The 12,548-nt window shown below is 38.0% G+C and overlaps 1 pseudogene; it reads right to left on the bottom strand.

The window, feature by feature from the left end:
* Positions 1-477: 477 nt before the first annotated feature.
* LOC110295053 overlaps positions 478-12,548 on the bottom strand; it is a 20,577-nt pseudogene continuing 8,506 nt past the window's right edge.

Genomic DNA, 12,548 nt, shown 5'->3' with positions numbered 1-12,548 from the left:
ATTGGCCTGTGGACATGTCTGTTATTAATTGTGTCAATTGATGAATGGTTTGTATAAGAAAGAAAGCTAACTGAGTAAAAGTGAAAGTGAGAGCAAGGGGGGAAGAGAGAGAGAGAGAGAGAGAGAGAGAGAGAGAGAGAGAGAGAGAGAGAGAGAGAGAGAGAGATTCATTTGGGGCAGTGCTTGTCACAGGAATAGAAAACAGAACACAAATTGATGCCAACTATACTGTTTTTAGAGAGGATTTTGGAGGATTTTATAGCTTTAAGCTCAAAAAGCTGTTTTGTACTCATAATTTAATGAATTGTTCTGTGGGAAATTAGAAGATAAGATTTTTGAGAGAATTGCAAAAATTGGTGCCTATTCTGTATATTTTCAGAAGGAAGCAAAGACTATCAGAGCCATTACTGTAATGTTTCAGATTAAGAATCTACAAAAATTTCAAAACCCAAGATCCAGATATATATATGTAAACAATTATTGTGCTTCATCTTTGGGGCAAGAATGCCAAGTCAGCCTCTCCTCGTAGAAGGCAACAACAATCTGAGGACACTTCATATTCGCCTTATCTGAGTCCTTCCATTTCATGAGAAAGATTAATTCTCCACTGCTGTCTGTGGCACCAATTATTCATTCAGGATCAAGACCTCTGGCAAAGGCCCTTGGCTTGTCAGGAGCTTCTATCTTTTTTGATTTGCTATCATCAGATGCACTGTCAGATAAAGATTTCCTTTTTGTACCATCTTTTCCTTTACCAGCGTTTTGAGACTTAAGAAATGCTTCAATTAATTCTGGACAATCTAAATTTTCTCCTAGTTCCCAAGTATTATCAGCATCTGTGAACCCCTTCCACTTCAAGAAATACTCCACCTTCCCATTCACTACACAACGGTCCAGTACTTTTTCTACCACAAATTCCTCAGACTCTGACTCTTCAACTTTGTTACTCTTTCCATTTTGCTTCTTTTTGAAATGTAGCTTTAATGGAGACCTTTTTTTTTTTTAATTTAATCAGAGAGTTGAAGAGTTCGCCGCTCAGATGCTCAGGGCCATGGATTTTGCTGAGTCTCAGTCTGTACTAAAAGGTTACTATTCATGGAATCTGTTTGATATGGAAATAGAATCGTGGTTGGAGCTGACATTGGCAATTTAAGACCTGCTGACTAAGTGAGTGAACAAAATTTGCTAATATCAATTAATGACCTGCATGCTTTTTCTTTACCCTGACTCGTTCCTTACTGGTAGGATCAAACTTTTCAGTATTTGATTAAATGAGCTAGAAAAGTAACTTTGTAGTATCAGGATGTCATCCAACTGTATATTTACTTTATTGTAAATAATATAGAACAGTGGTCAATAAATAGTTATATATTCCTTTATGAAAAAAAGAATACACACACACACACAACTTTCTGTGCTTTCCAAGTATGATGAATACTGGAAATCTGGACTAAAGAATCAGTCAGCTGTGATCACAAGCTCAGAGAAATTGAAATTATATCTGAGAGATATTTTGTCAAGTAAGCACACAGAAACTGTGGTTCAGAGATGTATAGGATGCACATCAAGTTATCAGCAGAATTTGAAAATGCTATGTATGAAACTTCTGTATTTGCATCTGAGGCTTGTCAGTGTGGGGAAAAGTTGGAGTTCAAACAGAGAGGTTCAGAGAAGCCAGTGGTAAAAGTGCTGCCTCAATTACAGTGGAGATCCCAGAATGCTAGAGATGATGCTAGGACTAAGGACAGTGGCATATATGAAGCAGAGTAGGCCGGAGCTTATGAAATGAACTATGTGTGCTGTGAGTGCCCAACCTAGAGCAGTGGGCTACCCAAGCCTTTTGAAGCTCAGAATGTAATGATTCTTAGATGCCAGACACTGAGACATAGGATTTAATTTATACTCTTGAGTGTTCCTAAGTCTGGGTTTTCCCTTTTTACAATATTTAAGTATTTACTTCTCTCTCTTTCTCTTTCTCTCCCACCTCTCTTTCTCCTTCTCTCCCCCCCCCTCCTTAATTTTATCAATGATTATTGTTAAGAAGCTTTGGGATTTTAAGAGAAAAAATGATCTTTTAAAGAGTCGATATTTTAACAGACCGTTTAAAGTTTACTGTATTATTTATAATATATATTAGTTATATTATGGCATAACAAGAGATTAGGGACAAAAAAGAAAGGAAAGGTTATGGTTTAACAGTGATGTGTTTAAGTATCAATTTGAATAAGGATAAATTATGCTGGTTACATTTTATTGTCAACACAGTCTAGAGTCAACTGGAAGGGGATCAGGAAGCATCTCACAGGAGTCAACCACCTTCTATTGAATTATTATTGGATATTGGTGGATTCTGGGGGAGCAACAGTAGTTATCTTTGTATACTGACAACAGAGCCCTACAGCTTCCAATGAATAATTCTAAACCAATGGTCACACAAATGATCCTAGATAATCTTAATGGATCACAAAGCACATACATACATATATATATACATACATACATACATACATACATACATACATACATACATACATACTTGGGAAGAGAAAAATATAAACAAATGGATTTTTTGTGGATGAAATTGACTACACCAAATTCAGTAAAAGTTTTCAAAATTCTATTGTGAAATGTGTATTTTAATAAAAATAAAATGACCTGTTCTTAATTTTAATATAAAACTATTATTTAGGTAAGATTTTATCGGTAAATATTTTATAATATATGATTTATTTGGAATTTTATTTGTTTGCATACAACAGAAACTTGAGTCTTTTAAATTAACTAATATTTAAATTAGCCCATGACAAGAAATTCAGACACAGATCTTTCAGACCTCATAAGAGACCATAGGTTCTATCAGAGGTATGCTCTGATCACTTTTAGTATCTAGCTTTCATTTTCAGAGCACAAATCAGCACATTGTGTTCTAAAAAGAAAAAAAAGGAAGTAAAAAGCAATTTCCAATCACTTTCCTTTATATGTCAGGGAATGTGATAAAACTGACCATAATTGTTATATAATAACTGCAATGTAGTATAAAGAGGTAAATTTTCTGCTTACCATTTTACTATCAGGAATAAAGCTGAAGTTCTTCTAGCAAGGGAGGAAAGGGATAATTAATAATCCTTATGTCACAAGTGTTGTATTCCACAGTTCATTTTAAATTTTTATCTACTTATAAATCATATTAAACTTTTACTTTTAGGGAAAACTTGAGAGATGATTAACATCTTTTAACAAAAATTTTCCATGTATCTATTTATTCATCATTGAGGTGCTCTTATCCCTGATGATTTATAGCCTTGTTTATATTTGTATACTTATTGGCTAGGCACAAAGAAGGAGACATGTTAGTAAGAATTCTTAGAAACTACTTCCGAGAATCATTGATAAAGTAATAATACAGGTTACACAGCCAGTGCCATTGTGGTAGAGAGTTTGTGGCAGTACTGCGGAGAAAACTTTTCTTTTCTTTCTTTTTTTTTTTTTTTTTTTTGGGCTTTTTTCCTTCAATTTTTTAATTAGGTATTTACTTCATTTACATTTCAAATGCTATCCAGAAAGTTCACTATACCCTCCCCACCCCACCCCACCCCCACCCCTTGCTCCCCTACCCACCCACTCCCACTTCTTGGTCCTGGTGTTTCCCCTGTACTGGGGCATATAAAGTTTGCAAGATCAAGGGACCTCTCTTCCTAATGATGGCAGACTAGGCCATCTTCTGCTAAAAATGCAGCTAGAGACATGAGCTCTGGGGGTACTGGTTAGTTCATATTGTTGTTCCACCTATAGGATTGCAGACCCCTTTAGCTCCTTGAGTACTTTAGCTCCTCCATTGAGGGCCCTGTGTTCCATCCAATAGATGACTGTGAGCATCCACTTCTGTGTTTGCCAGGCACTGGCTTAGCCTCACAAGAAACAGCTATTTCAGGGTCCCTTCAGCAAAATCTTGCTGGCATGTGCAATAGTGTCTGCATTTGGTGGCTGATTATGGGATGGACCCCTGGGTGGGGCAGTCTCTAGATGGTCCATCCTTTCGTCTCAGCTCCAAACTGTGTCTCTGTAACTCCTTCCATGGGTGTTTTGTTCCCAATTCTAAGAAAAGGCGAATTGTCCACACTTTGTTCTTCCTTCTTCATGAGTTTCATGTTTTGCAAGTTGTATCTTGGGTATTATAAGTTTCTGGGCTAAAATCCACTTATCAGTGAGTGCAAACTTTTCTTAAGTGAGAGGACAGTAACATGGAGCCAATTTCTAAGAATTTGAATAATCTTCCCAGTGTCACCAAAGGTTTAAGAGACAAAAAAGAAGAATAACTAATTCAACAGGACTTTGTGTGTCCTAAATCTAACCTCATGATCTGTTCTTTGTGGCTAGTTTAGACCTATTTAATGTCAGATAAGGTCAGTATTAAGTCATTCTGATCAATTTTGAACTTTGGTTATTCATTTAAATTTTTGACTGGTTACAATCGGAATGGAGTGATTAAATCACTTCAACAAATGCCAGTAATGCTGAGACATAGAAAAGGAAAGTAAAAAATAATAAAACTACAAGCCCATAAGGTTACTTCTAGGAAAAGTGCTAAGTCAGAGTTTGCAAGGGAGACATGCCTAGTTCTAATGAATGCTACTTTATTTATATGATTGGCAGAAGCTAGCCCTTTCATGTCAGATTTCTGGAAAACTAGAGTGATGAAGGCATGCAGCCAACCAGATCCACTCCAGGGAAAGCTTGGTTTTATGAGAAAGAGACAGTTTTCACATTTTTTTACAATAGCTCTGTCTAAAGCATAGATCAAAGTTGCAAGCCATGTTGCGGTTCATCCCGTGCTTGAGTTTATCCAGAAACAACGGAAACATGATATCACTTCACATCAGGGAATGATCCAGAGTGGAAAAGGCACAGTTGCAATGAAAGGTTCAATCTGTGGTCAAGTCATGCAAGAACAAGCAGAGGAAAAGCCAACTGTTATACACACTCTATTTTCCTTTGTTAAAATAAAATGCCCTCCAAAGTTTGATCCATGAGGTCAGTAAGATTTGTTGAGAAAGAGAAAGTCTAACTTTTTTTGGTTATTTTATTTATTTATATTTCAAATGGTACCCTCCTTCCTGGTTTCCCCTCCTCAAGCCACCATCATTCCATCCTCCCTCCCCTTTGCCTCTATGAGGGTTCTCTTCTACTCATTCATCTACTCCCACCTCACCACTCTAGCATTCCCCTACACTGGGGAATCAAGTCTTCACAGGACCAAGGGCCTCCCTTCCTATTGATGCTAGAGATAAGGCTGTCCTCTGCTACATATGCAGCTGGAGCCATGGGTGCCTCTATGTGTACACTTTGGTTGGTGATTTAGTCCTTAGGAGCTCTGGGAGTGTAGGGTTGGTTGATATTGTTGTTCTTCCTATGAGGTTGCAAACCCCTTCAGCTCCTTCAGTCCTTCCCCTAACTCCTCCACTGGGGTCCCAGTGCTCCATCCTATGGTTAGCTGCAAGCATCTGCATCTATATTGGTCAGGCTCTGGCAGAGCCTCTAAGGACACAGCTATATCAGATTCCTGTCAGCAAGTACTTCTGGCATCAGCAATAGTGTCTAGGTTTAGTAGCTGCATATAGGATGGATCCCCAGGTGGGGTAGTCTCTGGATGGCCTTTTCTTCAGTCTCTTCTTTATTCTTTGTCCCTGTATTTCTTTTAGATAGGAGAAATTCTGGGTTAAACTTGTTGAGAAGGGTGGGTGGTCCCATCCCTCAACTGGGGCCTATTGATATGGTCTCTACAGGTTCTTTCTTCTCTTTGTTGGGTATTTCAACTAATGTTATCACTGTTGGGTCCTGGGAGCCTCTTGCTTTCCTGGCATCTGGGACTTTCTGGTGGCTACCCCTAGTTCCCCATCCCCCACTGCTACACACCTCTGTTCAATTTCCTAAACATCTCCCCCATCTCCTCCCACACCTAATCCTGACCCCCTTTTTTCCTCTCCTGATCTCTCTCCCAGATCCCTCCCTCCCTCTACCTCCAGTGATTATTTGGCTTACCCTTCTAAGTAGGACTGAAACATCCACAGTTTTGTCTTCCTTCTTCTTGAGTTTCATCTGGTCTGTGAATTGTATCATGGGTATTCTGAGCTTTTTGCCTAATATCCACTTATCAGTGAGTACATACCTTGTGTGTTCTTTTGTGCCTGAGTTACCTCACTCAAGATGACATTTTCTAGTTCTATCCATTTGCAATCAAAATTCATAATATCGTTGTTTTCAATAGCTGGCTGAGTCATACTCCATTGTGAAAATGTATCTGATATAGAAAGCCTAGCTTTTTTATTTATTAGATATTATCTTTATTTACATTTCTAATGTTATCCCCCTTCCTGGTTTCCTCTAGGAAAACCCCCTATCCCCTCTCCTTTCCCCCTGCTCACCAACCTACCCACTCCCACTTACTGGCCCTAGCATTCCCCTGTACTGGGACATAGAACCTTCACAGGACCAAGGGCCTCTCCTCCCATTGATGCCCGATTAGGCCATTGTCTGCTACAGATGCAGCTAGAGCCATGATTGTATACAGTGAGATGTTTAAGAAAATTTCTTTCTTTTCTTCTTTCTATCAGGTCTCAGCATTTAAGGTTATAAGCTAAGATTTCACTCCAGGATAGCATTTTTGTAAATAATTAGACATGTGAATTTATTTCTGTAAGGAAAAAAAATAATCACCAGTTCTTCCAGATAATCACATAATATCTATAGAATTGTTTTGATACATCACTTTGTCCCCCAAACAAAAAAAAACTTAAATAAGGTAAAAAGCTAAATCATTCCTCTTCTACTTTTTATGAAAACATATTCACAATAACTAAAATTCAAGTCTACATTTGTTAATAAAATATGTTTTGATTGTCTTGATTCCTTTATAGCTAAAATTAATAAGGATAGTACTTTGTAGCTTGATGTTGTATGCATTTTAAAATTATCATAACTATTACTTAGTATTCACCATCATGTCTGATAAGTAAACATGAAGTCCCTTTATTAATATACAAAGAAGAAATGGGTTGGAATTATGACTCAGTGGTAATATGTGCCTAACTTGCAACATACACTATTTTTAATACTCTAAATACACTAAAACAGAAGTAGGTAGGTCAAGAAAGCATAACATACTTGACTTTACTTTTGGTAGGTGACACATCATAGTAACTTTCAGAGCCTATAGTCTTTCTTCAGTTCTACTTCATCATCAAAACTGGAATGATTACAAATAACACCAAGACTCTTCTTTTCCTCCGTAGTTGCTGGACACAATATGCAAATTGATGATGAATAAAAAACAGTTTTGATAATTTGTTCTAGCCATTCACAAAGACATTGAACTTTATAATGTTTCTTTTATTTAAAAGCTTTTAGATTGTAACAGTTCAACATTTTAAAGCTATAAACTTTCAATTCTGTGTATACATCAACTTCAATATTTGTACAAGTATTATAGACTAGTTACCAAATTCCCTTCTTCCTTTTGAAAGCAGCAATGAATTGTCAATAGTCAGAGATCAGCGGGTTTATATAAAATACAAATTTAATTTGACAAAATCTGGTTTGTGTTTAGAAACTGGAAAAGGTAAATCTGAAGTGTTTCTAAATGTGAGTAAAAGTTAACATACATAATGTCTTTTATATGCCTCATAGCATTTTCAAGAAACGAAGAAAGAGATTGAAAGTAAGCTTAAAGGGATTCTTGTAAGCTCCAGGAAACCCACTCAGATCTACATCTCATGGGTCAAGTGAACTTCATCAAGATAAGAATCCCTGTCAATCACTAGACTAAGTTTCTACATGTTGACTATTCAAGAGGGTAGAATTCCTCCATTGTTTCCTGGTTTTGTGACTTCTCTACTCTAACCACCAAGACCCTGGGCCTAATGCTTTCAAATGCGCACCTAAGAAAAAGTTTTTCTTCTGAAACTACTTAACTTTATGTTCTGCTTCTAATACATATATGTATTTCAACATATTGCCAAGCCCAGGTGTTTACTCAAAAACTGCAACAAAGACAACTCCAGAGAAAGAATCCATGGGTGCTCTAGACTACCCTCATTGTCTACTGGCCCTACACTTTCCTAGCCTCGGACAGTCCCACAGACCATGAGCAGCAATAAAACAGCCAGTTCTTTCAGGACTTGACCAGCATCACAGTTTTCTTGTTTCCCCAAAGACAGAACCATCACCCCAAATCAGCAGTAAATTGTTTATAAACACAATGACCTTATTTCTGCCCCACCATCACTCCTTTCTAGTTCCTTATATTTAATTAAACCAAAATGGACGAATTTTGGTTTACAGACAATTCCACTAGGCTTCTCTCAGGAAACTAGCAACAGGAGCCTAGCCATAGCTTACATCATTACCTGCCACCAGGTGCTAGCCAGGTATGTAAGAGAATTGCTAGCACCCCAGCTCTCTCTCCATCTCCTATTCACTCTGCTCCCTACTTCAGTCTCTTTCTCTTCAGACACCACAAAGTCACCCCATGCAACAGATCTAATGGGAGAGGTTTATTGGGGGAGGAATATGTAGAGGCTACCTCTGGATGAGGTTATTAGGGGAAAGAGGATAGGGAGAGGAGACACTGTCTTTTTAAGCAGGATATTGTGCACACAGGTAGGGAGGATGCATGACTCTTGACAACAGTGAAATCGTGTCACATCTGGATGGCTGGTGATGACCTGTCCTGCTCTTGCTAGGTTACTGGAATTGGGGTTAGGGGTGTTGTTAGCATTTCTTTTTCTTTTCTTTTCTGTTCTTTTCTTTCCTTTTCTTTTCTTTTCTTTTTTTTTTCTTTTTTTTTTTTTCCAGAGACAGTGTTTCTCTGTAGCCCTGGCTGGAACTCACTTTGTAGACCAGGCGGCCTCGAACTCAGAAATCCACCTGCCTCTGCCTCCCAAGTGCTGGAATTAAAGGTGTACGCCACCATGCCCAGCAACATTTCTTTTAGGCTCCACTCAACAGTTAGCTGGCAACAGCCAGGTAGGTTAGCTTGCTGTAAAAGAGGCTGTTTGGGCTCTCCTTACTCTCTTTGCCCCCTTTTCTTTCTTTGACTCTCTCTCTCTGACCCCTTTCTCCATCTCTTGCCTTCCCTCTCCCCCTCTTTCTCCTGTCCTCTCCTTAACTGTCTTCTTCTCCTCTCTCTGTCTCTCTCTCTCTCTCTCTCTCTCTCTCTCTCTCAGTTTCTCTCTGTTTCTCTTGCTTCTCTCTCTCTCTCTCTCTCTCTCTCTTTCTCTCTTTCTCTCTTTGTCTTTCTCTGTCTCTACTCCTTTCTCCTTTCTTATCCCCCTTCCCATGCCCCCCAAATAAACTATACCTCAGAGGAAAGGGATGCCTCAGCATGGGCCCACTGAGGTACCCCTCTCCCCACACCATACCACCCTGTATAAAACATATACTTGGTTTTTAAAAACCACAACAGGTGAAGTTTTCCAACAGTTTCTTTTAAAAAGTGTTTTTATTACATTTACTTCATGTATGCACACTTGTGTTTGTATGTGTGTGTCTGTCTGACTATCTGTCTGTGTGTGCCTGTGTGGCATGTCTATGGAGAGAACAATCCACTGAAGTTAGTTTTTTCCTTCTATCACGTGCTTCCCAAGTCTGAAAATGAAAACAAATTGTCAATCTTGGCAGCAAGTGCCTTTACCTATTGAGCCATCTCTCCAGTTCTTGTAAGGAATTTCTTGGTCTCTAAATCAACATTCTTACACCTACTCCATTCAATATAATGTGGCATTTGTTTAACATTCCCCCAGACCATGAAGTGATAAAGCTTGACTGAGATCAACAAGGAAGATCAAAGGGAAGTGACATTTAAGTATCAGATCTGAAAAGTAATCTTGAAAGCCTCTGAGTTCTGCTTGGTTATATTCATCACGTAGTCGTGAAAACCTACATATTCCATTGGATTAAAAAACAGAAAATATGATACAGAAGATATGAATCTTAAGTCTTGAACATTTAGATAAATAGATCTTATGAGAAATTCCTTCCACATCTCAAGAACAAATACAGATGCAGAAATAAGAACTTTGTCTCTACGAATAGAGGGTAGGAATGAAGAAACTAGAAAACCCTTAAACAATATTTTAGTTCACTTACTTAAAGAAATAACAGAGGAAAGATATTTGAAAGTTGGGTTTAGAGTGTCTTAAATGTTGGTAATTAGTGATCAATCGGTATATAACAAGGTACATCAAACTCAGTGATTTAACTCTTCTCACTTCTTTTGTAGGTCAGAAGTCTATCCATGGCTTAGCTGGGTACTCTGTGTAGTGGTACCCTAGCACAAATCAAGTTCTAGCTGAGGCTGCTATTTTATCATTGTGATAGATGCCTCTCCCAACCTCATTCAAGTTGTTGGTCGGATTCATCACCTTGTGGTAGTATGATTGGAATCCTATTTTCTTGCCAACTCTCTGAGGGAGGGGTGCTTAACATTTGGATGTATTTCATTTAAATATTTTCTGAAAGCACTGGAATTTGTTATTTCTTGGCACTCTGCAGGAGAGGGTTTAACAGAAACGTTTTTTGGTTTTGTTTCTGGTTTTGTTTTACTGGTTTTATCAAATGATGCAAATCCACCAGAATAAAACAAATTAACATTAAGTAAAAATCAATTATTATATGCATACAGTAACAATTGATGTGTTAATACCAAAGTTTGGAGGAGAAAAACCACCTACCAAAATCATCACAGCCAAATTAATTAAAGCAAGCCATATTACAGTAAGCTTTTTTCTTCCTGTACATGGGCTGTCTCCAGCTCAGGTAGGGATTGAAAGGTCAGAATTAGATGTAAGGAAGACAATGTTTTTATAGTTCAGGGTTAAGTGGTTTCCTAATTGGGGGGGGGGGGGAATTTGTCAGACAAAGTAGGTCAGGTTACAAGAACAGAGCTTAAGAATAACAAGTTAGAAATGCAACCTCCCTAAACAAAGGCATGGTCTTAACAACAGGAAGCCATAACAAGGGATTATGTTATAACTCCAGAGATTACCAGATGGCTAAAGGCAAATGTAAGAATTTTACTAAGAGAAACCAAGACCACTCATAATCATCAGAACCAGCACTCCCACCTCAGCCAATCCTGGATACCCCAACACACCTGAAAAGCTAGACCCAGAGTTAAAATCATATCTCATGATGATGGTAGAGGATATCAAGAAGGACTTTAATAACTCACTTAAAGAAATACAGGAGAACACTGCTAAAGAGGGACAAGTCCTTAAAGAAAAGCAGGAAAACAAAACCAAACAGGTGATGGAATTGAACAAAACCACACAAGACCTAAAAAGGGAAGCAGACACAATAAAGAAAACCCAAAGTGAGGCAACACTGGAGATAGAAAACCTTGGAAAGAAATCTGGAACCATAGATGAGAGCATCAGCAACAGAATACAAGAGATGGGAGAGAGAATCTCAGGTGCAGAATATTCCATAGAGAACATGGGCACAACAATCAAGGAAAATGCAAAATGCAAAAAGATCCTAACTAAAAACATCCAGGAAATCCAGGACAAAATGAGAACACCAAACCTACGGATAATAGTAGTAGATGAAAATGAAGATTTTCAACTTAAAGGTCCAGCAAATATCTTCAACAAAAGTATAGGAGAAAACTTCCCAAACCTAAAGAAAGAGATGTCCAAGAACATACTAGAGGCCTACAGAACTCCAAATATACTGGACCAGAAAAGAAACTCCTCCTGACACATAATAATCAGAGCAACAAATGCACTAAAGATAGAATATTAAAAGCAGTAAGGGAGAAAGGTCAAGTAACATATAAAGGCAGGCCTATTAGAATTACAACAGACTTTTCACTAGAGACTATGAAAGCCAGAATATCCTGGACAGATGTTATACAGACACTAAGAGAACACAAATGACAGCTCAAGCTACTATACCCAGCCAAACTCTCAATTACCATAGATGGAGAAACCAAAGTATTCCATGACAAAACCAAATTCACAAGAATTTCCAAGAATCCAGATTTCCAAGAATCCAGCCCTTCAAAGGATAATAACAGAAAAACAAACAAACAAACAAACAAAACAAAACAAAATACAAGGACGGGACCTACACCCTAGAAAAAGCAAGAATGTAATCCTTCAACAAACCTAAAAGATGACAGCCACAAAAACAGAATGCCAACTCTAACAACAAAAATAGGAAGCAACAATTACTTTTCCTTAATATCTCTTAATATCAACGGTCTCAATTCCCCAATACAAAGACATAGACTAACAGACTGGGTACACAAACAGGACCCAACATTTTGCTGCTTACAGGAAACCCATCGCAGGAAAAAAACCAGACACTACATCAGAGTGAAAGGCTGGAAAACAATTTTCCAAGCAAATGGTCTCGAGAAAAAAGCTGGATTAGCCATTTTAATATCGAATAATATCGACTTCCAACCCAAAGTTATCAAAAAGGACAAGGAGGGACACTTCATACTCATCAAAGTTAAATCTTCCAAGAGGAACTCTCAATTCTGAATA

The sequence above is a fragment of the Mus caroli genome, chromosome 1 (assembly GCF_900094665.2).
Source record: "Mus caroli chromosome 1, CAROLI_EIJ_v1.1, whole genome shotgun sequence".
NCBI lineage: Eukaryota > Metazoa > Chordata > Mammalia > Rodentia > Muridae > Mus > Mus caroli.
The sequence above is the reverse complement of the archived record's forward strand: the minus strand, read 5'-3'. Positions and strand labels throughout refer to the sequence as shown.